The sequence below is a fragment of the Ornithorhynchus anatinus genome, chromosome 3 (genome assembly GCF_004115215.2).
Source record: "Ornithorhynchus anatinus isolate Pmale09 chromosome 3, mOrnAna1.pri.v4, whole genome shotgun sequence".
Lineage (NCBI taxonomy): Eukaryota > Metazoa > Chordata > Mammalia > Monotremata > Ornithorhynchidae > Ornithorhynchus > Ornithorhynchus anatinus.
The window spans coordinates 38,825,502-38,852,494 of record NC_041730.1 but is presented as its reverse complement, the minus strand read 5'-3'; the positions used below and the strand labels follow the sequence as shown (position 1 = coordinate 38,852,494).

Here is a 26,993-nt window from a genome sequence, read left to right as displayed (position 1 = left end):
TGCATTTTTTCTGGGAGCTTACTCATCTGTGCTGTAGACTCACAAAAGAAAGCTTTTTTTTTTTTAATTACTGTTGAAAGAAAGGCAAATAAACCCCGTCCCAATTTTCCCTCCCTACTACATCATCCACGGATTTGAGTATTCATTCCATCCCTTGCCACCACGGCACATTCACTCAATAGTATTTACTGAGCGTTTACTATGTGCAGAGCACTGTACTAACCACTTGGAATGTACAAGATAGGTACATATGTGTACCTATATATTTATGTACATATCTTGTACTCAGTTGCTTTCCCTACCTATATTTTTAGGATGGTCTCCCTGACGAGATTGTATGCCGTGAGGATGGGTAACATGTCTAGTTACCCTAAACAGTAAGTTCTTTGTGGGCAGGGAATGTATCTTTTTACTGTTATATTGTATTCATTCATTCAATCGTATTTATTGAGCACTTACGGTGTGCAGACCACTGTACTGAGCGCTTGGAAATTACAATTTGGCAATAAATGGAGACGATCCCTACCCAACAACGAGCTCACAGTCTAGAAGCGGGGCAGAAAGATGACAAATCAAGTAGACAGGCATCAATATAAATAAATTATATACGCACATCATTAATAAAATAGACAAGTAAATATGTACATATATACACAAGTGCTGTGGGGCAGGGAGTGGGGTAGAGCAGAAGAAGGGAGACAGGGCGATGGGGAGGGGACTACTCTCCCAAGCATTTAGTACAGTGCTCTGCGCACAAGTAAACGCTCATTATGATTGAATAAATGAATGAGAAGTGAACTTTCCCAAAGGTTATGGAAGTTTTTATAGGTTAGGAGATATATCAATCTTTACTAGTCCACAACTCAGGACAACATCTTGATGGACAGAGAGGATAAATAGAAGAAAAGGGTCTTTTCTTTAGAGTCCCTCTAGACTGTGCGCAGGGAATATGTAAGATGGATTGTTTTCTCCCAAGTGCTGAGCAGCACACAGTAAGCGCTCAGTAAGTACAACTGAATGAACCAATGATCCGTTTCCCCCTCCCAGCACTAAACATTCCAAGTGAGATTCTAACCTTGTTTTTCATCTGGTGGAACTAAAAGTGATTAACTTATACTACGCTTCTTCGAATTATCTGCTTCATACCGACCCAGTCGGCATTTAAAATTAGAGAAATATGGAGGTAAACATAAAAAACTGCTGCACTCATGGGATTTAAAACGGGTTACTGCTTTGAAGGTGATGTGGGTCGGTGCTGAACTGTATTTTTAGATATCAAATCTATCTTCTACCTGGGCATTTTTGAGTAGCTCCAAAGAGAGAAAACTGTCCTATTCCTCGCCTGGGAAAAGTCACTTTAATGTTTTTGTGCGTCCATTTTTCTCATCTGAAAATGGGAATTCACTACCTTTCCTCCGCTCCCCTTTAGACCGCGAGTCCCCAGGATTGTGTCCGATTTGCAGATATTGTAACAATAATAATAATGTTGGTGTTTGTTAAGCACTTACTACGTGCAGAGCACTGTTCTAAGCGCTGGGGTAGATACAGGGGAACGAGGTTGTCCCACGTCAGGCTCACAGTCTTCATCCCCATTTTACAGATGAGGGCACAGAGAAGTGAAGTGACTTGCCCACAGTCACACAGCTGACAAGGGGCAGCTACAGTGCTTGGCACAAGGTATACACTTACCAATTATTATTCTTATCCCTCCAGTGTCTTCTCACCTAGTGAGCAGGGGCCATTCATTCATTCATTCAATAGTATTTCTTGAGCGCTTACTATGTGCAGAGCACTGTACTAAGCGCTTGGAATGAACAAGTCGGCAACAGATAGAGACAGTCCCTGCCGTCTGACGGGCTTACGGTCTAATCGGGGGAGACGGACTGAGGGGCAGCCACGAAGTACAGGACCCACCAAAGTGCCCGGCGAAGAGTCGCAGCAGCTGCCAGCCCTGGGCGGCTCCAACTAAACAGGTTTGTTTTGGGTGTTTGGCACAGTGCTTGGCACAGAGTAAGCGCTTAACGAATACCATCGCTTAGTTCATTCATTCATTCAATCGTTTTTATAACGTTGGCATTTGTTAAGCGCTTACTATGTGCAGAGCACCGTTCTAAGAGCTGGGGTAGATACTGGGTAATCGGGTTGTCCCACGTGAGGCTCACGGTTACAGATGAGGTAACTGAGGCACAGAGAAGTGAAGTGACTCGCCCACAGTCACACAGCTGACAAGTGGCAGAGCCGGGAGTCGAACCCATGACCTCTGACTCCGAGGCCCAGGCTCTTTCCACTGAGCCGCGCTGCTTTGAGCGCTTACTGTGTGCAGAGCACTGTATTAAGCCCTTGGAATGGGCAATTGGGCAACAGATAGAGACCATCCCTGCCCAACGACGGGCTCACAGTCTTTCTTACTCCGTGCCTCGGTTTCCTCGCCTGTACAATGGGGATTAACCTCTCTCCCGCCTCCTACCTAGACTGTGGGCCCGCTGCGGGAGGAATACGTCCAACCCGATAACCTTGGATCTACCCCAGCGCTTCCAACGGTGCCCGGCGCATAATAAGCGCTCGTCTTGTGTCTTACGCCGCCGTCTCTGACCCCTCGCGACGCCGTGGACCCATCCTCTTCCCGAACGCCCCGCCCTCCATCTGCCCTTGTGCCGGTAGTGGATCCGTAGAGTTTTCCTGGTAAAAATCCAGAGGTGGTTTACCCTTGACTCCTTCCACGCCGAACACTCGAGTCCCCGCCCTCGACTCTCTCCCAGGCCGCCGCTGCCCAGCAAAGGGGAGTTGCGATTTGTAGCAGATTGCTTTTCCTCTCGCTGGCGACCCCCGAAACTACCCAGACTGAGCCCCCCCTTTTCCTCCGCTCCCCCTTCCTCCCTCCCTTTATCCCCACTCGCTCCCTTTTCTCTACCCCCTCCCTGCCCCGCGGCACTTGTGTATATATGTACAGATTTATAATTCTATTTATTGTTATTAACGATGCGTCTATATAGCTATAATTCCATGTATTGATAATGATGCTACTGATGCCTGTTTTCTTGTTTTGATGCCTGTCACCCCCCTTTCTAGAATGTGAGCCCATCGTGGGCAGGGATCGTCTTTATTTGTTGCCGAACTGCGCTTCCCAAGCACTTAGTCCAGTGCTCTGCACACAGTAGGCGCTCAATAAATACAACTGATTGAATGAAGAATGGATCGGGTAGGCCTATGTATGACTCTCCCTCCCATAGTCAAGACTGGTAGAGTACTGGAAACTCTCCAGGTGCGACCTGAGAGGGGAATAAGCGCTTATTATTATTATTATTATTATTATTATTAAGGGCCATCAGTCATTTCCGATTTATAGAAGCAGCGTGGCTCAGTGGAAAGAGCCCGGGCTTGGGAGTCAGAGGTCATGGGTTCGAATCCCAGCCCTGCCACTTGTCAGCTGGGTGACTGTGGGCAAGTCACTTAATAATAATGTTGGTGTCTGTTAAGCGCTTACTATGTGCAGAGCACTGTTCTAAGCGCTGGGGTAGACACGAGGGAATGAGGTTGTCCCACGTGGGGCTCACGGTCTTAATCCCCATTTTCCAGATGAGGTAACTGAGGCCCAGAGAAGTGAAGTGACTTGCCCACACTCACCCAGCTGACAAGTGGCAGAGCTGGGATGTGAACCCATGACCCCGGACTCCAAAGCCCGTGCTCTTTCCACTGAGCCACTTCACTTGAAGTATGATTATTATTATGATTAAATAATTATGATTATTATTAATCATGTTAGTATTAAGCGCACCTAATAATAACAATGATCCTGGTGGTATTTGTTAAGCACTTAACTATGTGCGGAGCACTGTTCTAAGCGCTGGGGGAAGTCCAGGGTCATCAGGTTGTCCCACGTGTGGCTCACAGTCTTCACCCCCATTTTCCAGATAAGGGAACTGAGGCCCAGAGAGGTCAAGCAGCATGGCTCAGTGGAAAGAGCACGGGCTTGGGAGTCAGAGGTCATGGGTTCGAATCCCCGCTCAGCCACTTGTCAGCTGTGTGACTGTGGGCAAGTCACTTAACTTCTCTGTGCCTCAGTTCCCTCATCTGTAAAATGGGGATTAAGACTGTGAGCCCCACGTGGGACAACTTGATTCCCCTGTGTCTACCCCAGCGCTCAGAACAGTGCTCGGCACACAGTAAGCGCTTAACAAATACCAACATTATTAATTGGCTTACCCAAAGTCATTCATTCAATTGTATTTATTGAGCGCTTATTGAAGCAGCGTGGCTCAGTGGAAAGAGCCTGGGCTGGGGAGTCGGAGGTCAGGGGTTCGAATCCCAACCCTGCCACTTGGCAGCTGTGGGGCTGTGGGCAAGTCCCTTCACTTCTCCGTGCCTCAGTGACCTCGTCTGCAAAATGGGGATGAAGACTGGGAGCCTCACATGGGACAACCTAATGACCCTGTACCTCCCCCAGCGCTTAGAACAGTGCTCCGCACATAGTAAGTGCTTAACAAATACCAACAGGATCATTGTTATTATCAGGTGCGCTTAATACTAACATGATTAATAATAATCATGTTGATGGCATTTGTTAAGTGCTTATTATGTGCCGAGCACTGTTCTAAGCGCTGGGGGAGGTACAGGTCAGAGAAGCAGCGTGGCTCGGTAGAAAGAGCCCGGGCTTGGTAGTCAGAGGTCATGGGTTCGAATCCCAGCTCCGCCGCTTGTCGGCTGTGTGACTGTGGCCAAGTCACTTAACTTCTCTGTGCCTCAGTGACCTCATCTGCAAAATGGGGATTAAGACTGTGAGCCTCATGTGGGACAATCTGATTACCCTGTATCTACTCCAGCGCTTAGAACAGTGCTTTGCACACAGTAAGCGCTTAATAAATACCAACATTATTAACAAATACCAACATTATTCACTTCTCTGTGCCTCAGTGACCTCATCTGTAAAATGGGGATGAAGACTGGGAGCCTCACGAGGGACATCCTGATGACCCTGTGTCTCCCCCAGTGCTTAGAACAGCGCTCTGCACATAGGAAGTGCTTAACAATTACCAACATTATTATTAAAATGGGGCTGAAGACTGTGAGCCTCACATGGGACCACCTGATGACCCTGGATCTCCCCCAGCGCTTAGAACAGTGCTCTGCACACAGGAAGCGCTTAACAAATACCAACATTATTCACCTCTCTGGGCCTCAGTGACCTCATCTGTAAAATGGGGATGAACCGTGAGCCTCATGTAGGACCACCTGATGACCCTGGATCTTCCCCAGTGCTTAGAACAGTGCTCTGCACATAGGAAGCGCTTAACAAATACCAACATTATTATTATTCTCTGGGCCTCAGTGGCCTCATCTGTCAAATGGGGATGAAGACTGGGGGCCTCACGTGGGACAAGCTGGTGACCCTGGATCTCCCCTGGCGCTTAGCACAGTGCTCTGCATATAGGAAGTGCTTAACAAATACCAACATTATTATTATTATTGAAATGGGGATGAAGACTGGGAGCCTCCCGTGGGCCCACCTGATGACCCTGGATCTCCCCCAGCGCTTAGCACAGTGCTCTGCACAGAGGAAGCGCTTAGCAAATACCAACATCATTATTATTATTATTATTCTCTGGGCCTCAGTGGCCTCATCTGTCAAATGGGGATGAAGACTGGGAGCCCCACGTGGGACACCTTGATGACCCTGGATCCCCCCCAGCGCTTAGCACAGTGCTCTGCACCAGCGGGAGCGCTGAACAAAGCCCAACATCATTATCATTTAAGGGCTCCCTCTGTGCCAAGCACTGTGCTAAGCGCTGGGGGAGCTCCAGGGTCATCAGGTGGTCCCCCGTGAGGCTGCCAGTCTTGCCCCCATTTTGCAGGTGAGGTCACTGAGGCCCAGGGAGGGGGCCGGGGGGGGGGGAGGGGAAAGCGCGGGGTCCGGTCCTCACCTGGGCCGCGGCCGCCGTCCCTTCTGCGCCTGCGCCTCCTCTGCTCCCTGCCCCTCCCCCCTCCCCTCCAGGCGCCCAACGGTCGCCCACTGGGGGGCCGCTTTGCCGGCCGGACCTTCCGGCGCCTCCGTCCGGCCCGGAAACACGCACCCCTTCCCTTTAGTTCCGCCCTTCCCCGCAGCCCCCGACCAGGCCTTCCCAGCCTGAGCTTCCCTTTAACAATGCTGGGATTTGGTCAGCGCTTCCTATGTGCACTGTTCTAAGCGCTGGGGGAGGTCCAGGGTCCTCAGGGGGTCCTACATGAGGCTCCCAGGCTTCATCCCCATTTGACAGATGAGGCCACTGAGGCCCAGAGAGATGAATAATGTAGTATTTGTTCAGCGCTTCCTATGTGCACTGTGCTAAGCGCTGGAGGAGATCCAGGGTCATGAGGTGGTCCCTCGTGGGCTCCCAGGCTTCACCCCCATTTGACAGATGAGGGAACTGAGGCCCAGAGAGATGAATAATGTAGTATTTGTTCAGCGCTTCCTATGTGCACTGTGCTAAGCGCTGGGGGAGATCCAGGGTCATGAGGTGGTCCCTCGTGGGCTCCCAGGCTTCACCCCCATTTGACAGATGAGGGAACTGAGGCCCAGAGAGATGAATAATGTAGTATTTGTTCAGCACTTCCTATGTGCACTGTGCTAAGCGCTGGGGGAGATCCAGGGTCATGAGGTGGTCCCTCGTGGGCTCCCAGGCTTCACCCCCATTTGACAGATGAGGGAACTGAGGCACAGAGAGATGAATAATGTTGGTACTTGTTAAGCGCTTCCTATGTGCACTGTGCTAAGCGCTGGGGGAGATCCAGGGTCATCAGGTGGTCCCTCGTGGGCTCCCAGGCTTCACCCCCATTTGACAGATGAGGGAACTGAGGCCCAGAGAGATGAATAATGTAGTATTTGTTCAGCGCTTCCTATGTGCACTGTGCTAAGCGCTGGGGGAGATCCAGGGTCATCAGGTTGTCCCTCGTGAGGCTCCCAGTCTTCATCCCCATTTGACAGATGAGGGAACTGAGGCCCAGAGAATAATAGTAATAATAATGTTGGTATTTGATAAGCGCATCCTATGTGCAGAGCACTGTTCTAAGTGCTGGGGGGAGATCCAGGGTCATCAGGTTGTCCTACGTGAGGCTCACGGTTCATCCCCATTTTACAGATGAGGTCACTGAGGCCCAGAGAGGTGAATAATGTTGGTATTCGTTAAGCGCTTCCTATGTGCAGAGCACTGTTCTAAGCGCTGGGGGAGATCCAGGGTCATCAGGTTGTCCTACATGAGGCTCATGGTTCATCCCCATTTTACAGATGAGGTGACTGAGGCCCAGAGAAGTGAAGGACTTGCCCACCCTTTTTCCCTCTGCTGCCTCTCTGCCCCCTCTTCACCTCCCCTCTGCTAAGCCCCCTTCCCTCTGCTCCTTCCCCTCATCACTGTGCCCATTTGCATCCCAGCTCTGCCACTTGGCAGCTGTGGGGCTGTGGGCAAGTCACTTCACTTCTCTGAGCCTCAGTGGCCTCATCTGTCAAATGGGGATGAAGACTGGGAGCCTCACGTGGGACAATCTGATCACCTTGTGTCCCCCAGCGCTGAGAACAGTGCTCTGGACATAGTAAGCGCTTAGCAAATACCAACATTATTATTATTATATATCTTTATTACCCTATTTATTTTGTTAATGAGGTGTACATCCCCTTGATTCTATTTATTGCTATTGATTTTGTCTGTCTGTCTCCCCCGACTAGACTGTGAGCAGGTCAGTGTGCAGGGACGGTCTCTATCTGTGGCCAAATTGTGCATTCCAAGCGGTTAGTCCAGTGCTCTGCACATAGTAAGCGCTCAATAAATATTGTTTAAGCGCTTATTATGTGCAAAGCAAGCCCGTCAGTGGGCAGGGATTGTCTCTATCATCTGTGGCCAAATTGTCTATTCCAAGCGCTTAGTCCAGTGCTCTGCACATAATAAGTGCTCAATAAATACTGTTGAATGAATGAATCGGGCCTGGACTGTCTCTACCTGTGCCCGAATTGTCCATTCCAAACGCTTAGGACAGTGCTCTACACATACTAAGCGCTCAATAAATATTGGTTAAGCGCTTAACATCTATGTGCAAAGCAGGCCGCTCAATGGGCAGGGATTGTCTCTACCTGTGCCTGAATTGTCCATTCCAAGTGCTTAGGACAGTGCTCTGCACATACTAAGCGCTCAATAAATATTGTTTAAGCGCTTACTATGTGCAAAGCAAGCCCGTCAATGGGCAGGGATTGTCTCTATCATCTGTGGCCAAATTATCCATTCCAAGCGCTTAGTCCAGTGCTCTGCACATATAAGCATTCAATAAATACTATTGAATGAATGAATCGGGCCGGGACTGTCTCTACCTGTGCCTGAATTGTCCATTCCAAGCGCTTAGGACAGTGCTCTGCACATAGTAAGCGCTCAAGAAATATTGGTTAAGCGCTTACTATCTATGTGCAAAGCAAGCCCATCAATGGGCAGGGATTGTCTCTATCATCTGTGGCCGAATTGTCCATTCCAAGTGCTTAGTCCAGTGCTCTGCACATAGTAAGTGTTCAATAAATGTTGTTTAAGCGCTTACTATGTGCAAAGCAAGCCCGTACATGGGCAGGGATTGTCTCTATCATCTGTGGCCAAATTATCCATTCCAAGCGCTTAGGACAGTGCTCTGCACATAGTAAGGGCTCAATAAATATTGTTTAAGCGCTTATTATGTGCAAAGCAAGCCCATCAATGGGCAGGGATTGTCTCTATCATCTGTGGCCAAATTATCCATTCCAAGCGCTTAGTCCAGTGCTCTGCACATAATAAGCGCTCAATAAATACTATTGAATGAATGAATCGGGCCGGGACTGTCTCTACCTGTGCACGAATTGTCCATTCCAAGCGCTAAGGACCGTGCTCTGCACATAGTAAGCGCTCAATAAATACTATTGAGTGAATGAATCAGACAGGGACTGTCTCTATCTGTGGCCGAATTGTCCATTCCAAGTGCTTAGGATGGTGTCCTGCACATGATAAGCGCTCAATAAATACTATTGCATGAATGAATGAATGGTCTTTCTCTCCTAATTGTCCACTCCGAGCGCTTAGTCCAGTGCTCTGCACGGAGTAAGCGCTCAATAAGTAGCATTGAATGAATGAATGCTACCCAGCCGACTGGCACATCTGGATCACAACTCTCGTTTTCCCGGATAATAATAATAAAAATAATAACGGGATTTGTTAAACGCTTCCTATGTGCCGAGCACTGTTCTAATAATAATAATAGTAATGGTGGTATTTCTTAAGCCCTTACTATGTGACAAGCACTCTTCTAAGCGCTGGGGTAGATGCAAGGTAATCAGGGTGTCCCACGTGGGGCTCACAGTCATAATTCCTATTTTACAGATGAAGTCACTGAGGCCCAGAGAAGTTAAGTGACTTGCCCAAAGTCACACAGCTGATAAGTGGCAGAGCTGGAATTAGAACCGGGATTAGAACTCATGACCTCTGACTCCCAAGCCCATACCCTTGCCACTAAGCCAGGCTGCTACAGACAACTTTGTGTCACCCACTGTTCCTTGGAGTAAAATCAGGGTTACAGCCGCAGGGTTATAATCCTCTCCCTTAAGAAATAAAATACAAAATAATGGTATTTGTTAAGTGCTTATTATGTGCCAGGGACTGTACTAACTACTGGGGTGGATGCAAGCAAATCAGGTTGGACACCATCCCTTGTCCCACGTGGGGCTCACGGTCTCCATCCCCATTTTATGGATGGGGTCACTGAAGCACAGAGAAGTGAAGTGAACTGCCCAAGGTCACACAGCAGACAAGTGGTGGAGCCGGGATTAGAACCCATGACCTTTTGACTCCCAGGCCGGTGCTCTATCCACCACACCATGCTGTCCTTATTATTATTATTAATGATGGTATTTGTTAAGCGCTTACTAGGTGCCAAGCGCTGTTCTGAGCGCTGGTGATTAATAATTATAATCATATTACAAATTATATTATATGATATATTGTACCATATATTATATTTTTCTACATATTATATATGTTATATATGTTAAATTATAATTATATATGTTATCATATAATAATAATTATAAATGCTCAATATGTATTGAGCGTTTACTGTGTGCAAAGCACTGTACTAAGCGCTTGGGAGAGTACAATATAACATCAAACTTTCATTCATTCATTCAATAGTATTTATTGAGAGCTTACTATGTGCAGAGCACTGTACTAAGCGCTTGGAATGGACAAATCGGCAACAGATAGAGGCAGTCCCTGCCCATTGACGGATCAAGGGGATATATATCTCATTAAAACAATAGCAATAAATAGAATTAAGGGGGTGTACATCTCATTAACAAAATAAATAGGGTAATAAAAATATATACAAATGAGCACAGTGCTGAGGGGAGGGGAAGGGAGAGGGGGAGGAGCAGAGGGAAAGGGAGGAAAAGAGGGCTTAGCTGAGGGGAGGTGGGGGGGGGGGGGTGGAGGGGCAGCAGAGGGAAAAGGGGAAGCTCAGTCTGGGAAGGCCTCCTGGAGGAGGTGAGCTCTCAGTAGGGCTTTGAAAAAGGGTAGAAAATTAGTTTGGCGGAGGTGAGGAGGGAGGGCGTTCCAGGACAGCGGGATGGACGTGTCCCAGAACACATTCCATGCCCTCAACGAGCTCAGTTTAGATGGGCAGACATAAATAAATAAGTAGATAAATAAATACATAAATTACAGATATATATATCTATCTAGATAGATAGATAGATATACAATATAGTCACGTACGTGCCATGGGAAGGTAGAGAGGATGGATGAAGGAGCAAGTCTGAGCGGCGCAGAAGGGAGCGGGAGAAGAGGAGAGGAGGGCTCAGTCAGGGAAGGCTTCCTGGAGGAGATGTGCCTTCGATAAGGCTTTGAAGTGGGGGAGAGCAATTCATCTGTCTGATAGGGGAAGCAGCGTGGCTCAGTGGAAAGAGCCTGGGCTTGGGAATCCGAGGTCATGAGTTCGACTCCCGGCTCTGCCGCTTGTCAGCTGTGTGACTGTGGGCAAGTCACTTCACTTCTCTGACTTCATCTGTAAAATGGGGATTAACTGTGAGCCTTCACGTGGGGCAACCTGATGACCCTGTGCTCTGTGAGCCCGTCACTGGGCAGTGATGGGGCCCAATTGTCCATTCCAAGCGCTCAGAACAGTGCTCTGCACATAGTAAGAGCTTAACAAATACCAACATTATTATATGAGGAGGGAGGGCCAGAAGCGAGTTCCCGGCTACACTGAAACAGGCTAACGACTTCTCTCTCTTCGCCTCGCGACTACTCATTCCCATCCCAATACTTTTGTTCAATTAGCCGTACGGAGTCCACTCGAAGTACTTCGTGGCGTCTTCTGGTCGTTTAGAACCGCTTCCTCACATTTCATTTTTGCCTCCCTCCAACACTGGCCAGGTTCGGGGTGGCCAGGAAGAAGGATTTTTAAGCAAGGCTTGGAAGGAGAAGACTGAGGACGGAGAGCCTACGGAGGACAGTCTTTCGGAGTGCGGAAAAGCGACTGGCCGAAAGGAGAACCCCGTCGCCAAATTACCGCGACGGCTGACTTGTAAAGGCTAAATTTAAAATCTGACGGAATCGCTCCTTAAAAAGTATGTGCCTAGAAAATGTAACTAAGGAGAGAAATTTAAAGACTAGTAAAACACTTAGAAAGGCTTCCAAGATGTATTAACTTTAGATGTATCGCGTAGGATGAGGCTAGTCGGTATCGTCCTTTTTAACGCAAGATGAAATGTGGTCACTGACAAGTTCGATCAATCCATGGTCATAATAATGTTGGTATTTGTTAAGCGCTTACTATGTGCCAAGCACTGTTCTAAGCGCTGGGGTAGATACAGGGTAATCAGGTTGTACCACGGAACACTTTCTGGATGCCGAGCACTCTACTAGACTGTAAACCCATTGTGGGCAGGCATTGTCCCTCTTTATTGCTGTATTGTAATAATAATGTTGGTATTTGTTAAGCGCTTCCTATGTGCAGAGCACTGTTCTAAGCGCTGGGTAGATACAGGGGAATGAGGTTGTCCCACGTGAGGCTCACAGTCTTCATCCCCATTTTACAGATGAGGTAACTGAGGCACAGAGAAGTGAAGTGACTTGCCCACAGTCACACAGCTGACAAGTGGCAGAGCTGGGATTCGATCCGATTAGACCGTAAGCCCGTCAAACGGCAGGGACTGTCTCTATCTGTTGCCGACTTGTTCATTCCAAGCGCTTAGTACAGTGCTCTGCACATAGTAAGCGCTCAAGAAATACTATTGAATGAATGAATTCGAACTCACGACCTCTGACTCCCCAGCCCGGGCTCTTTCCGCTGAGCCACGCTGCTTCTCTATTGTATTTTCCCAGCGCTTAGTACCGTGCTCTGCGCACAGTAAAGGCTCGATAAATGCGATTGAATGAATGAATAAATGCTTTTTAGGTTCTGAGATCCTCCCCAAGGGACGGCGACTGTGTTTAATTCCCACCTGTGTATTCTCGCTCCACCCAGGAAATGCTTCATTCCCAGTTTGGGCTTGGTGGGGTGTTGGTCAACTGGGGCCGTACAGGGCTGTAGGAGGTTTTAGCCTCATTTGAAAACTGCCGAACCCCGTGGATTTGGGCAGACTCCTTCAGGCCTGGTCCTATCTAGGCCCGGGTCCTTCGGGCCACACCCCGAATCCCTGGGTCTGTTTTATTTATTTGTTTTATTTCCAGAAGCAGCGTGGCTCAGTGGAAAGAGCCCGGGCTTGGGATTCAGAGGTCATGGGTTCTAATCCCGGCTCCGCCACTTGTCAGCTGTGTGACTGTGGGCAAGTCACTTCACTTCTCTGGGCCTCAGTGACCTCATCTGTCAAATGGGGATTAACACTGTGAGCCCCACGTGGGACAACCTGATCACCTGGTATCCCCCCCAGCGCTTAGAACAGTGCTTTGTACATAGTAAGCACTTAACAAATACCATTATTAAGAGAAGCAGCGTGGCTCGGTGGAACGAGCCCGGGCTGGGGAGTCAGAGGTCATGGGTTCGAATCCCAGCTCTGCCACTTGTCAGCTGTCTGACTGTGGGCAAGTCACTCAATTTCTCTGGGCCTCAGTTCCCTCATCTGTAAAATGGGGATTAACTGTGAGCCTCACGTGGGACAACCTGATGACCCTGTATCTCCCCCAGCGCTTTGAACAGTGCTCTGCAAATAGTAAGCACTTAACAAATACCAACATTATTATTATTATTACAGTGCCCGGCACATACCAAGATAAGTCCTTGGCACATAGTGAGCGCTTAACAAATACCATGATTAGGATTATTATTCTAAGGGCTGGGGTGGCTAGGCAACGTGTTTTGTTTCCTGTTGTGTTTTGTTGTCTGTCACCACCTCATCACCTTAGTATCAAAAACACTATTGAATCACCTTGTACCGCCCTTCCCAGCGCTTAGAAGAGTGCTTGGCACATCGTAGGCGCTTCCCACACGCCATCGTTATAATAATAATAATAATAATGTTGGTATTTGTGAAGCGCTTACTATGGAGATACGGGGTCATCAGGATGTCCCACATGGGGCTCCCAGTCTTCATCCCCATTTGACAGATGAGGGAACTGAGGCCCAGAGAAGTGAAATGACTTGCCCACAGTTGCACAGCTGACAGGTGGTGGATCCGAGATTTGAACAGTATTATTATTAACAGTAGTATTATTAACAGCATTATTATTAACAGTATCATTATTAACAGCATTATTATTAACAGTATCATCATTAACAGCATTATTATTAAGAGTATCACTATTAACAGCATCAATATTACGAGTATCATTATTAACAGCATCATTATTAACAGCATCATTATTAACAGCATTATTAAGAGTATCATTATTGAGTATCACTATTAACAGCATCATTATTAACAGCATTATTATTAACCACATTATTATTAAGAGTATCATTATTAACAGCATTATTATTAAGAGTATCATTATTAACAGCATCATTATTAACAACATTATTAACAGTATCATTATTAACAGCCTTATTAAGAGTATCATTATTAACAGCATCATTATTAAGAGTATCATTATTAACAGCATCATTATTAACAACATTATTAACAGTATCATTATTAACAGCCTTATTAAGAGTATCATTATTAACAGCATCATTATTAAGAGTATCATTATTAACAGCATCATTATTAAGAGTATCATTATTAACAGCGCCATTATTAACAACATTAACAGTATCATTATTAACAGCCTTATTAAGAGTATCATTATTAACAGCATTATTAAGAGTATCATTATTAACGGCATCATTATTAACAGTATCATTATTAACAGCGCCATTATTAACAACATTATTAACAGTATCATTATTAACAGCCTTCTTAAGAGTATCATTATTAACAACATTATTATTAAGAGCATCATCATTAACAGCATCATTATTAAGAGTATCATTATTAACAGCGCCATTATTAACAACATTATTAACAGTATCATTATTAACAGCATCATTATTAAGAGTATCATTATTAACAGCATTATTATTAAGAGCATCATCATTAACAGCATCATTATTAAGAGTATCATTATTAACAGCGCCATTATTAACAACATTATTAACAGTATCATTATTAACAGCCTTATTAAGAGTATCATTATTAACAGCACTGTTATTGAGTATCATTATTAACAGCATCATTATTAACAGTATCATAATTAACACCATTATTATTAACAACATCATTATTAACAGTCTTATTATTAATAGCATTATTCTTAACAGTATTATTATTAACAGTATCACGAAGGTGGCGGGCCCGGGCTGGGCCGGCCGTTGAGTGACAGCCCACAAAGGGGCCGTGCGCATGCGTCCGATCCGCTCCGATCCGCTCCGCTCCGATCCGCTCCGATCCGCTCCGATCCGCTCCGATCCGCTCCGATCCGCTCCGATCCGTTCCGATCCGCTCCGCTCCGCTCCGAAGCGATCCGAGCTCCGCGGGCGGGCGGGCGGCGCCGGCGCGGTGACGTCACCGGGGCGTCAGCCAATGAAAGGCGGCGGCGGGGGCGGGGCTCGGGTTTGAATGCGGTTGCCGGGAGAGCGCGGCGGCGGCGGCGGCTGCTGTGGCCAGTCCTGCCTCGCCCGGCCCGATCAGGCCAGTCCGGCGGGGCCCGGGGTCTGGGTTCAGGTCTTCCCTCGGGGCCGGAGGTGAGTGAGCGGCGGAGCGGGGCTTCCCCGCCCCCCCCCCCGTACCCCGGCGGGTCAAGCGGGGCTGGCCGCGGACGCTCCCCTTCGTCGTCCGGCCCCTTCCTCTAAGGGCCGCTCATTCATTCATTCACTCCATTCACTCATTCATTCACTCCACTCATTTATTCATTCACTCACTCACTTATTCATTCACTCATTCATTCATTTATTCATTCACTCACTCAGTCATTCAATCACTCATTCATTCATTCATTTATTCTCATTCACTCACTCATTCATTCACTCATTCACTCACTCACTCATTCATTCACTCATTCACTCACTCACTTATTCATTCACTCATTCACTCACTTACTTATTCATTCACTCATTCATTCACTCACTTATTCATTCACTCATTCATTCACTCACTTATTCATTCACTCATTCATTCACTCACTCATTCATTCACTCATTCATTCGCTCATTCATTCACTCACTCATTCACTCACTCATTCATTCACTCACTCATTCATGCACTCACCCATTCACTCACCCATTCACTCACCCATTCACTCATTCATTCACTCACTCATTCACTCACTCACTCACTCATTCACTCATTCACTCACTCATTCACCCATTCATTCACTCACCCATTCACTCATTCATTCATTCATATTTAATAATGTTGGTATTCGTTAAGCGCTTCCTATGTGCAGAGCACTGTTCTAAGCGCTGGGCGGGCATGCAAGGTGATTCAACAGTATTTTTGATAATAAGGTGATGAGATGGTGACAGACAGCAAAACACAACAGAAAACAAAACATGTTGCCTAGCCACCCCAGCCCTTAGAATAATAATCCTAATCATGGTATTTGTTAAGCGCTTTTTTATGGTATTTGTTAAGCCCTTACTCTGTGCCAAGGACTTATCTTGGTATGTGCCAGGCACTGTAATAATAATAATAATGTTGGTATTTGGTAAGCACTTCCTATGTGCAGAGCACTGTTCTAAGCGCCAGGGGAGATCCAGGGTAATCAGGTCGCCCCACAGGAGGTTCACCGTCTTCATCCCCATTTGACAGATGAGGTCACTGAGGCCCAGAGAAGTGACTAATGTTGGTATTTGTTAAACACTTCCTATGTGCAGAGCACTGTTCTAAGCGCTGGGGGAGATCCAGGGTCATCAGGTCCCACGTGGGGCTCATAGTCTTCATCCTCATTTTGCAGATGAGGTTACCGAGGCCCAGAAAAGTGAATAATGTTGATATTTGTAAGCACTTACTCTGAGCAGAGCACTGTTCTAAGCGCCGGGGGAGATCTAGGGTCATCAGACTGTCCCACGTGAGGCTCACCATCTTCATCCCCATTTTGCAGATGAGGGAACTGAGGCCCAGAGAAGTGAAGTGACTTGCCCACAGCCACCCAGTTGACAAGGGGCAGAGCCAGGATGCAAACCCATGACCTCTGACTCCCCAGCCCGGGCTCTTTCCACTGAGCCACGCTGCTTCCCCTGTATTTATTGAGCACTTACTATGTGCAGAGCACTGGACTAAGCGCTTGGAATGGACAATTCGGCAACAGATAGAGACTATCCCTGCCCACTGATGGGCTCACAGTCTAATCGGCGCTCACTACGTGCAGAGCACTGGGACTAATAGTAACGATGGTATTTGTGAAGCACTTACTATGTGCCAGGCACTGTTCTAAGCGCTGAGGGGGGATAGGAGGTGATGAGATGATCCCACCTGGGGCTCCCAGTCTTCACCCCCATCAGGTCACCCAGAGAATAATGTTGGTATTTGTTAAGCACTTACTACGTGCAGAGCACTGTATTAAGCGCTGGGATAGATACAGGGGCTTCTGGATGTCCCACATGAGGCTCACAGTCTTAATCCCCATTTTACAGATGAGGTAACTGAGGCACAGAGAAGTGAAGTGACTTGCCCACAGTCACACAGCTGACAAGTGGTGGAGCTGGCATTCGAACCCATGACATCTGACTCCCAAGCCCGGGCTCTTTCCACTGAGCCATGCTGCTTCTACTGAGACACGGAGAAGTGAAGTGGCTTGCCCAAAGTCACCTAGCTGACAAGTGGCCCGGGGGGGGGGGGGGTGGAGGGACAGGGATTAGAACCCACGACCTCCGACTCCCCAGCCCAGGCCCTTTCCAGTGAGCCAGGCCGCTTCTCTCATTGTGCAACCTTGGTGAAGTCATTTCCCTGCCTGGGCCTCATTCATTCAGGCCTCTTTCTCTGGCGATTTTGGGGCGCTGGGCCCTGTGCTAAGCGCTTGGAAAGTGCAATTCTGCAACAGAGCATTCATTCAGTCGTATCGAGCGCTTTCTGGGCGCAGGGCACTGTAATAAACGCTTGGAAAGTAGAATTCAGCAACAGAGAGAGCATTTAATTGTGTTTATCGAGCACTGTCTGTGTGCAGAGCACTGTACTGAGCACTTCGAAAGTACATTTCAGGAACAAAGAGCATTCATTCAGTTGTATTTATCAAACACTTTCTGTGCGCAGAGCACTGTACTAAACGCTTGGGAAGTACAATTCGGCAACAGAGAGCATTCATTCAATCGTATTTATCGAGCACTTTCTGTGCGCAGAGCAATGTACTGAACGCTTGGAAAGTACAATTTGGCAACAGAGAGCATTCATTCATGTTTATCGAGCCCTTTCTGGGCGCAGGGCACTGTACTAAAGGCTTGGAAAGTAGAATTCAGCAACAAAGAGAACATTCACTTAATTGTGTTTATCCAGCGCTTTCTGTGTGCAGAGCACTATATTGAGCTCTTGGAAAGTACAGTTCAGCAACAAAGAGAGCATTCATTCAATCATATTTATTGAATGCTTTCTGTGTGCGAAGCACTGTACTAAACGCTTGGAAAGTACAATTTGGCAAGAGAGAGAGAGAGACAGTCCCTGCCCACAGTGGGCTCATAGTCTAGAAGGGGGGAGACAGACATCAAAACAAGGGGGACTGGGACTGTGTCCGACCCGATTAACTTGTATCTACCCCCACACTTAGAAGAGGGCTTGACGTAGAGTAAATGCTCAGTGAGTACCGGAAAAATAAATACCTTAGAATCAATATGAGTTGAAAAACAGCCACGTGAAAGGTCATCGTTTTACAACGAGCCTTTGCCTCGAAATAAGCTTCTTGTCAGAAGGGAACGTGGCCACCATCTGTGTTGTGTTGTAGGCTTCCTAGGTATTCATTCATTCATTCAATAGTATTTATTGAGCGCTTACTATGTGCAGAGCACTGTACTAAGCGCTTGGAGTGTACAAATCGGTAACAGATAAAGACAGTCCCTGTCCTTTGATGGGCTTACAGTCTAATCGGGGGAGACAGACAGACAAAAACAATAGCAATAAATAGAATCAAGGGAATGAACATCTCATTAAAGTACTCCTCTCATTAAGGTACTTAATAGAGTGCTCTATTCACATGAAGCGGCCAATAAATACCATCGATTGATTGACTGATTGAAGAAAAGTTCCCAAGTGATCAGAGATCTTCAAAGAGAACCTCACTAAAGCTCTTGATCCTGGGCAATCGGGGTCCTCGATTCCCTCCTCCGCAAAATGGGCATTAAGACATGAAACCCCAGGTAGGGTGTCAGCCATTCAGTCGTATTTATTGAGCACTTACGGTGTGCAGACCACTGTCCTGAAGCGGCATGGCCTAGTGGATAGAACATGGGCCTGGGAGTCAGAAGGTTGTGGGTTCTAATGCCGGCTCTGCCATTTGTCGGCTATGTGACACTTCAGTTCTCTGGGCCTCAGTTCCCTCATCTCTAAAATGGGGATTAAGACTGTGGGACAGGGACTGTGTCCAACCCAATTACCTTGTATCTACCCCAGCGTTTAGAACAGTGCCTGGCTCGCAGTGAGCGTTTAACAAATACATTCTTATTAATACAAGAGTAGTCATGTTTGACAATTGGTAAGGATTTTATACAGTAAGCACAGCGGGCTTAGGCTTGGCCTGGCAGCATGTTTTCTTTTGTGTAACCTCTTGGGCCTCTCTAACCTTCAGGATTATTATAAGGCCAATATTTATATCTAGACACTCGGGTTGTTCTTGTATAAACTGTAGATAGTGGTCCTTCAAGTTTGCCAACTGGTTTGTTGTGAAGATTTGAACTGTCGGATGTGAGCTCCCCAAAGTCTCCCCCCACCCTGCACCCCAAAAACTGTACTCTTGTTCCCTCTTGGCCGGCTCTCGGAAAGAAATAGCCTACTTGCTTTCAAAATCTATACCCTTTCTTCATATCTAATCCCATCTCTTCTTGTCTAACAAGAACTCCTGTGCCGACTCTTCTTCCTTCCATTAACATCATGCTTACATACTCTCTAATGGTTCCCTTCACTTTGTTTTTGAACATACCCATGTCTTTCTATCTTGAAAAAAAAAAAATCCTCCCTGAACCCCACCAAAGCCATCCAGCTGTCTCCTGAGTTTTCCTTCCCCCTCATTTCTGCCCGAACTCCTCAGATTGTTTGCACACATCCTGCCTGAGTCCCTCAGTCTGGTTGCCACTCATTTCACTCCTCTGAGACTGCTGTCCAAGGTAACCGATGTTCTCCTCACCAAATCTCACAGACTTCTAATCCTCATCTACTTCTCAGAGCCTTCAGCATTGCGGATCACTCCCTTGTCCCAAAAATGCTGTCTAACCTTGGATTTTTCTGACATAATTCTCTCTGGTTCTCCCCCTTTTCTCTGGCCTATCCTTTACAGTCTCTTTTTTATGGTATTTGGTAAGCGCTTACTGTGCATCAAACACCGCTCTAAGCGCCGGGGTAGAATACGAGTTAATTAGGTCAGAGCCAGTCCCTGTTCTGCAAATAGGAAGGAGAGCAGGTATCCCCATATTACAGTTGTGGAAAATTGAGGCACAGAGAAGTTAAGTGACTTGGCCAAGATCACTCAGCAAGCAACCCAGGGCCTTCTAAATCCCAGTTCCTTGTTCTCTACTCTAAGGCCACACTGTTTCTCAGCTTTCTCTTGTGCCCTTGACTTCTAACTGTGGTGTTCTTCGAGATTCTGTCCTGGATCTGCTTCTCCTCCCAAGTGTCTCAGTATATGCTCTTTCCCTCGGCTTCAACTTCTACCTCTAAGCAGGTGATTTTCAAGTCCGTCTTGCTAACTCTGAACTTCCTTTGCAGTCTTGCATTTCTCCTGCCTCCAAGGTCTCCTTTACAAGGTCTCCTTGAGTGGGGGTGGGCAGTAATGCGTGTAGGTGGGACTGCTCTGATAGTCAAATTTGGTATCTGTGGAAGGTTCTGATCTTTCAGCCATAAAGAAGGTTAGGCACTAAAACTACTGCCCTCTGTATCTTGAACTTGGTCTAACTCTCGATACCATGTCCGTGCCTCACTTTGTCTTGGAGCTTCTCAAAGGACAGGCTTGATTCAGTGTTTTGCCTCCTTGTTTAGCCTTGCATCACTGAACAACTGAACAGAACCCAGGTCCTTCGGACTCCCAGGCCTCTGCCTTGCCCTCTAGACCACACTGCTTGGCGTCTCCGATCAAAAATGAGAAATACACCTCGGTCCCATAGAGGACTTTCATTCATTCATTCAATAGTATTTATTGAGCGCTTACTATGTGCAGAGCACTGTACTAAGCGCTTGGGATGAACAAGTCGGCAACAGATAGAGACAGTCCCTGCCGTTTGACGGGCTTACAGTCTAATCGGGGGAGACGGACAGACAAGAACAATGGCACTAAACAGCGTCAAGGGGAAGAACATCTCGTAAAAACAATGGCAACTAAATAGAATCAAGGAGATGTACAATTCATTAACAAAATAAATAGGGTAACAAAAATATATACAGTTGAGCGGACGAGTACAGTGCTGTGGGGATGGGAAGGGAGAGGTGGAGGAGCAGAGGGAAAAGGGGAAAATGAGGCTTTAGCTGCGGAGAGGTAAAGGGGGGATGGCAGAGGGAGTAGAGGGGGAAGAGGAGCTCAGTCTGGGAACGCCTCTTGGAGGAGGTGATTTTTAAGTAAGGTTTTGAAGAGGGAAAGAGAATCAGTTTGGCGGAGGTGAGGAGGGAGGGCGTTCCGGGACCGCGGGAGGACGTGACCCAGGGGTCGACGGCGGGATAGGTGAGACCGAGGGACGGCGAGGAGGTGGGCGGCAGAGGAGCGGAGCGTGCGGGGTGGGCGGTAGAAAGAGAGAAGGGAGGAGAGGTAGGAAGGGGCAAGGTGATGGAGAGCCTTGAAGCCTAGAGTGAGGAGTTTTTGTTTGGAGCGGAGATCGATAGGCAACCACTGGAGTTGTTTAAGAAGGGGAGTGACATGCCCAGATCGTTTCTGCAGGAAGATGAGCCGGGCAGCGGAGTGAAGAATAGACCGGAGCGGGGCGAGAGAGGAGGAAGGGAGGTCAGAGAGAAGGCTGACACAGTAGTCTAGCCGGGATATAACGAGAGCCCGTAATAGTAAGGTAGCCGTTTGGGTGGAGAGGAAAGGGCGGATCTTGGCGATATTGTAGAGGTGAAACCGGCAGGTCTTGGTAACGGATAGGATGTGTGGGGTGAACGAGAGGGACGAGTCAAGGATGACACCGAGATTGCGGGCCTGCGGGACGGGAAGGATGGTCGTGCCATCCACGGTGACGGAGAAGTCTGGGAGCGGACCGGGCTTGGGAGGGAAGATGAGGAGCTCAGTCTTGCTCATGTTGAGTTTTAGGTGGCGGGCCGACATCCAGGTGGAGACGTCCCGGAGGCAGGAGGAGATGCGAGCCTGAAGGGAGGGGGAGAGGACAGGGGCGGAGATGTAGATCTGCGTGTCATCTGCGTAGAGATGGTAGTCAAAGCCGTGAGAGCGAATGAGTTCACCGAGGGAGTGAGTGTAAATGGAGAACAGAAGAGGGCCAAGAACTGACCCTTGAGGAACTCCAACGGTTAAAGGATGGGAGGGGGAGGAGGCTCCAGCGTAGGAGACCGAGAATGATCGGCCAGAGAGGTAAGAGGAGAACCAGGAGAGGACAGAGTCCGTGAAGCCAAGGTGAGATAAGGTATGGAGGAGGAGGGGATGGTCGACAGTGTCAAAGGCAGCAGAGAGGTCAAGGAGGATCAGAATGGAGTAGGAGCCATTGGATTTGGCAAGAAGGAGGTCACGGGTGACCTTAGAGAGAGCAGTCTCGGTAGAGTGGAGGGGACGGAAGCCAGATTGGAGGGGGTCTAGGAGAGAATGGGAGTTAAGGAATTCTAGGCATCGATTGTAGACGACTCGTTCTAAGATTTTGGAAAGGAAGGGTAGTAGGGAGATAGGACGATAACTGGAGGGGGAAGTGGGGTCAAGAGCGGGTTTTTTTAGGATGGGGGAGACGTGGGCATGTTTGAAGGCAGAGGGGAAGGAGCCCTTGGAGATTGAGTGGTTAAAAATAGAAGTTAAGGAAGGGAGGAGGGCAGGGGCGATGGTTTTAAGAAGGTGAGAGGGAATGGGGTCCGAGGCGCAGGTGGAGGGGGTGGCACTTGCGAGGAGGGAGGAGATCTCCTCTGAGGATACTGCAGGGAAGGATGGGAAAGTAGGGGAGGGGGTTGTTGGGGGAGAGGGGAGAGGCGGAGGGGTGACTTTGGGGAGCTCAGACCTGATCGTGTTGATTTTTGTGAGGAAATAGGTGGCCAGATCATTAGGGGTGAGAGATGGGGGAGGGGGAGGAACAGGGGGGCCTAAGGAGAGAGTTAAAGGTCCGGAACAATCGGCGGGGGTGACGGGCATGGGTGTCGATGAGGGAGGAGAAGAAGCTTTGCCTGGCGGAGGAGAGGGCAGAGTTAAGGCAGGAAAGGATAAATTTGAAGTGTGTGAGGTCGGCTTGGTGCTTGGACTTTCGCCAGCAGCGCTCAGCAGCTCGAGCATAGGAGCGTAGGAGGCGGACGGAGGAGGTGATCCAGGGCTGTGGGTTAGTGGAGCGAGAGCGGCGGAGGGAAAGGGGGGGCGAGAGAGTCGAGATGAGTAGAGAGGGTGGAGTTGAGAGCGGAGACCTGATCGTCGAGAGTGGGAAGAGAGGACAGGGCGGCAAGGTGAGGCGAGATGCTATTGGAAAGACGGATGGGATCGAGAGAGCGGAGGTCTCTGTGGGGCAGTAGCGAAGATTTGCAGGGGGAGGGAGTGTGAGAGATGAGGCAGGTGAGAAGGTTATGGTCAGAGAGAGGGATTTCAGAGTTGGTGAGTGAGGAGATAGTGCAGCGGTAGGAGATGACGAGATCGAGGGTGTGACCGAGTCGGTGAGTGGGCGCGGTATGGTGGAGGAGGAGGTCGGCAGAGTCGAGGAGGGATAGCAGGCGGGCGGCAGAGGAGTCGTCGGGTACATCCGTATGGATGTTGAAGTCTCCAAGGATCAGAGTGGGCAGAGAGAAGGAGAGGAGGAAGGTGAGAAAGGGGTCAAGGTGGTTGAAGAAGTCGGAGGTGGGACCGGGAGGGCGGTAGATGACGGCGACAAGTAACTGGAGTGGGTGGTAGAGGCGAATGATATGGGCTTCGAAGGAGGGGAAGGAGAGGGAGGGGGGAGGAGGGAGAGTGCGGAAGCGGCATCGGGGCGAGAGGAGGAAGCCGACGCCTCCTCCCTTACCGGTGAGTCTGGGGGAGTGGGAGAAGGAGAGGCCTCCGCCGGAGAGAGCAGCGGCGGAGACCGTGTCTTCGGGAGAGAGCCACGTTTCCGAAAGGGCGAGGAGGAGGAGAGAGTGGGAGAGGAAAAGGTCATGGATGAAAGGTAGCTTGCCTGTAATAGAGCGGGGGTTCCAGAGGCCACACTTGAAAGTAGCTGTGGGTGCAAGGGGAGGAGGGGGGGAAAGGCGAGGGGAGGGGAGGGTTTGGATGGGAAGGAGGTGGCGGGGCCCTGGACGAGGAGAGGGGGATGAGGGGTGGCGGTGGGACAAGAGGACTGGGATGGGGCATGGGTGGGGAAGAGAGAAGGGGGGAGGGGGTGAAGAGGGGGTTAGGTGGGGGGAAGAGTAGGGGGAGGGGGAAGAGGGGTAGCGCTGGTAAAGTGGGGTTCTAGGGCGGGAGAGAGGAGGGGGGGAGGAGACAGAGGAGAGAGCGGGAAAGAGCTGAGCGAGAGAGGGGAAGGGGAAGGGGAAGGGGAGGATAGGAAGGGGCGGGAGGGGGGAGGGGGGGAGGAGGGACATGGCGAGGCCAGAGAGGTGGGTGGCAGCACTGAAAACAATAAACAGTAATAAACGAAATCGGTAATATAGCAACATGATACAATATGATACAATACAGTGGTGCTAATATAGCAACATGATACAGTATGATACAATATAGTCGTGTTAATAAAAGGGGTGATGACCAGGATCGGGGGTAGACTCGATTAAGGGGCGACCTGATCAAATTCAAAATCTGACGACAATAAACAATAAAAAGCGAGATCGCAAATATAGCAACATGCTACAGTAAGGCACGCTACAATAGTGTTAATAAGCAGGCGATGACCAGGGTCGGGGGACGAGCCGACCCTACCCGATCAGACTCCAAGTCAAGCGGCCAGCGGCCGAGAGAGTCCCAGAGCTCATGACCAAATAACCCTGTGGCGGCGGGGGGGCCCTGAGGTTGTCCGGGGTGGGTGGCGGCCGTAGGCGGCGGCTAAGGTAAGGTAACATGGTGAGAACAAGGACGTCGCCGCCCGGGGCGGGGGCGGGAGGGATGAATCACCTCAAGAGGGAAGAGGGAGTGAGGCCTTCCCCAAATGGCCGCCTCAGGCAGAGTGGGGGCTTCCCAAAATGGCCACCTCGGGCGGAGTGGGGGAGCGGTTGGGGAGCACAATGTCCCCGGGCCCGAGCAGGGGGACACAGTGTCCCCCGAGGACACAATGTCCTTGGGGCCGAGAGGACTTCAGGATCAAAAACCCGTGCAAGGGAATTTATAAGTGATGGTGATTTACCACCTGCACACTTTCATCCCTGTCAAGCTTCCGCTGGGGAGGGGCAGGTGTATTTCTCAATTTTGATCGGAGATGCCATCGTCATCTGAATGATCAATTTCGATGTCAGGATGGCTTGGTACAGAACCTCTGTGTTCCTTAGGCTAATGCTCAATCCGAGTGCTTGCTGGATTCTGGGAAGTGGCTCACAATCATCTTCATCCCTCCGGCATGTGCATTTTTAAAGCACTATTATCAGCTAATCAACCGCAAAGCAGTGTGGTCTAGTGGGTAGAGCACAGGCCTGGGAGTCAGACGGACTTGGATTCCATTCCCAGCTCCATCACTTGGCTGCTGTGTGACCTTGGACAAGTTACTTAGCCCTTCTGTGCCTCAGTTACCTTATCTGTAAAATGGGGATGAAAACTGAGTCCCCTGGGGACATGGACTGTGTCCAACCTGATTAGCTTGTATCTACCCCAGCGCCTAATGCCTAACACAAGGTAAGTGTTTAACATATACCATTTAAAAAAAACTTACTGTGTATGAATAATTCAAAGACTTTTGAGAATTGGAATATTCTGACACTAGTTTCTTGCTTACTCAAGCAAGACTGCGTAGAATAGGTAATCTCCCTACCTTCTATCCCCCAACTGCCACTTGAATTCTTTGTTACCAACTAAACATTTAGGTTCTGACAAGTACATAAGTACTTACTAGAGTATATATACCCGACTGTACGTTATTTTAGGTGTCACGCACCCCTGCTTAATTGTAAACTCTTTGAGGTCAAGAATCATGCATCTTAATTCTATTGTACTCTCCCAAATATGGTACTCTGACAGATGCTCAGTAGATACTACTGACTGTTTGAAAAAATCCACTTGCCTTCAAAGATGATTTAGTCAAGAGAGAGCTGACAGAAGAGGTAGGGAATAGTGAAGATTTCACATAATCTAACAGGGAAATTGTGGAGCTCTATCAACCTGGAAGGAATATTTGCCTAAGTTTCTCCACAGAGATCATCTTGGCTTGCAGATACTCTCCAGTGATGTCTGGTAAAACTTTGGTGGCAAGTCTAGTGTATTGTTATAAAAGACATTGTTAGGGATTTAGAATTTAAGAAGCCCCCCGAATACTATCAGGGGGAGAGCTCTGTCCATGAAGCTCTAGTCCAGGCTTCAGTCAGCCCCGTTCCAGTACAGTGGCTTTTCCCTGGACCATGCTGGGGAGGAGGAGGCATAGGGCATTTTTATTATCGCTTAATTTCCAATTTCCTCACTATATATAACTGCCACCAGTAAGCACTTATGTACTCACTTTCCCTCTTCCATAGCACATATGTGTACATATGTGTTCCATTGCTTCCTCCGATTTGAAATTTATTTCAGTGTCTGTCTCCCTATTTGGATTGTAAACGTTTTGAGAACAGAGATCACATAAACGAATTCCCATCACGGGAGGCATCACTCCCATCCTCTTGATCGTATTTATTGAGAGCTTATTGTGTGCACAGCACTGTACTAAGCACTTGGGAAAGTGCAGTATAACTGAGTTGGTACGTACATTCCCTGCCCACATCAAGCTTTCAGTCTACAGTCACGTTCCCTGCCTCACAAGCCCACAACCTTGGCATAATCCCTGAGTAATCTCTCTCCTTCAACCCGCATATTCTGCCAGTCACTGAATCCTGCTAGTTCTACCTTCACAATATCATCAGTGGTGTTTACTGAGCATTTACTGTGTACTAAGCACTGTATTAAGCACTTGGAAAAGCACAATGCAACGAAGTTGGTAGACACGTTCTCTGCCCACAATGAGCTTATAACACTTCTAGAATCTGCCCCTTTGTCACCATCCAAATTGCCACTAAGCTGATCCAAGCACGTGCTATACTCTGCCTCGAATCAGATTGAATTATTGAATCAGATCTGCCT

The 26,993-nt window shown here is 48.4% G+C and overlaps 2 protein-coding genes across 3 annotated transcripts in view; one reads left to right on the top strand and one right to left on the bottom strand.

Moving 5' to 3' along the window:
- METTL15 (methyltransferase like 15) overlaps nt 1-5,973 on the bottom strand; it is a 164,235-nt gene extending 158,262 nt beyond the window's left edge. Inside the window, exon 1 of one of the 2 annotated variants that reach the window (XM_029060553.1) lies at nt 5,919-5,973. The gene's annotated coding sequence lies outside the window, so the exon portion shown is untranslated. The remainder of the gene's footprint in view (nt 1-5,918) is intronic. The other variant, XM_039911459.1, reaches the window with a different exon arrangement.
- Nucleotides 5,974-15,106: 9,133 nt separating this feature from the next.
- The window catches only part of KIF18A (kinesin family member 18A), an 89,565-nt gene continuing 77,678 nt past the window's right edge, over nt 15,107-26,993 (top strand). The window contains exon 1 of the mRNA XM_029059097.2: nt 15,107-15,192. The gene's annotated coding sequence lies outside the window, so the exon portion shown is untranslated. The remainder of the gene's footprint in view (nt 15,193-26,993) is intronic.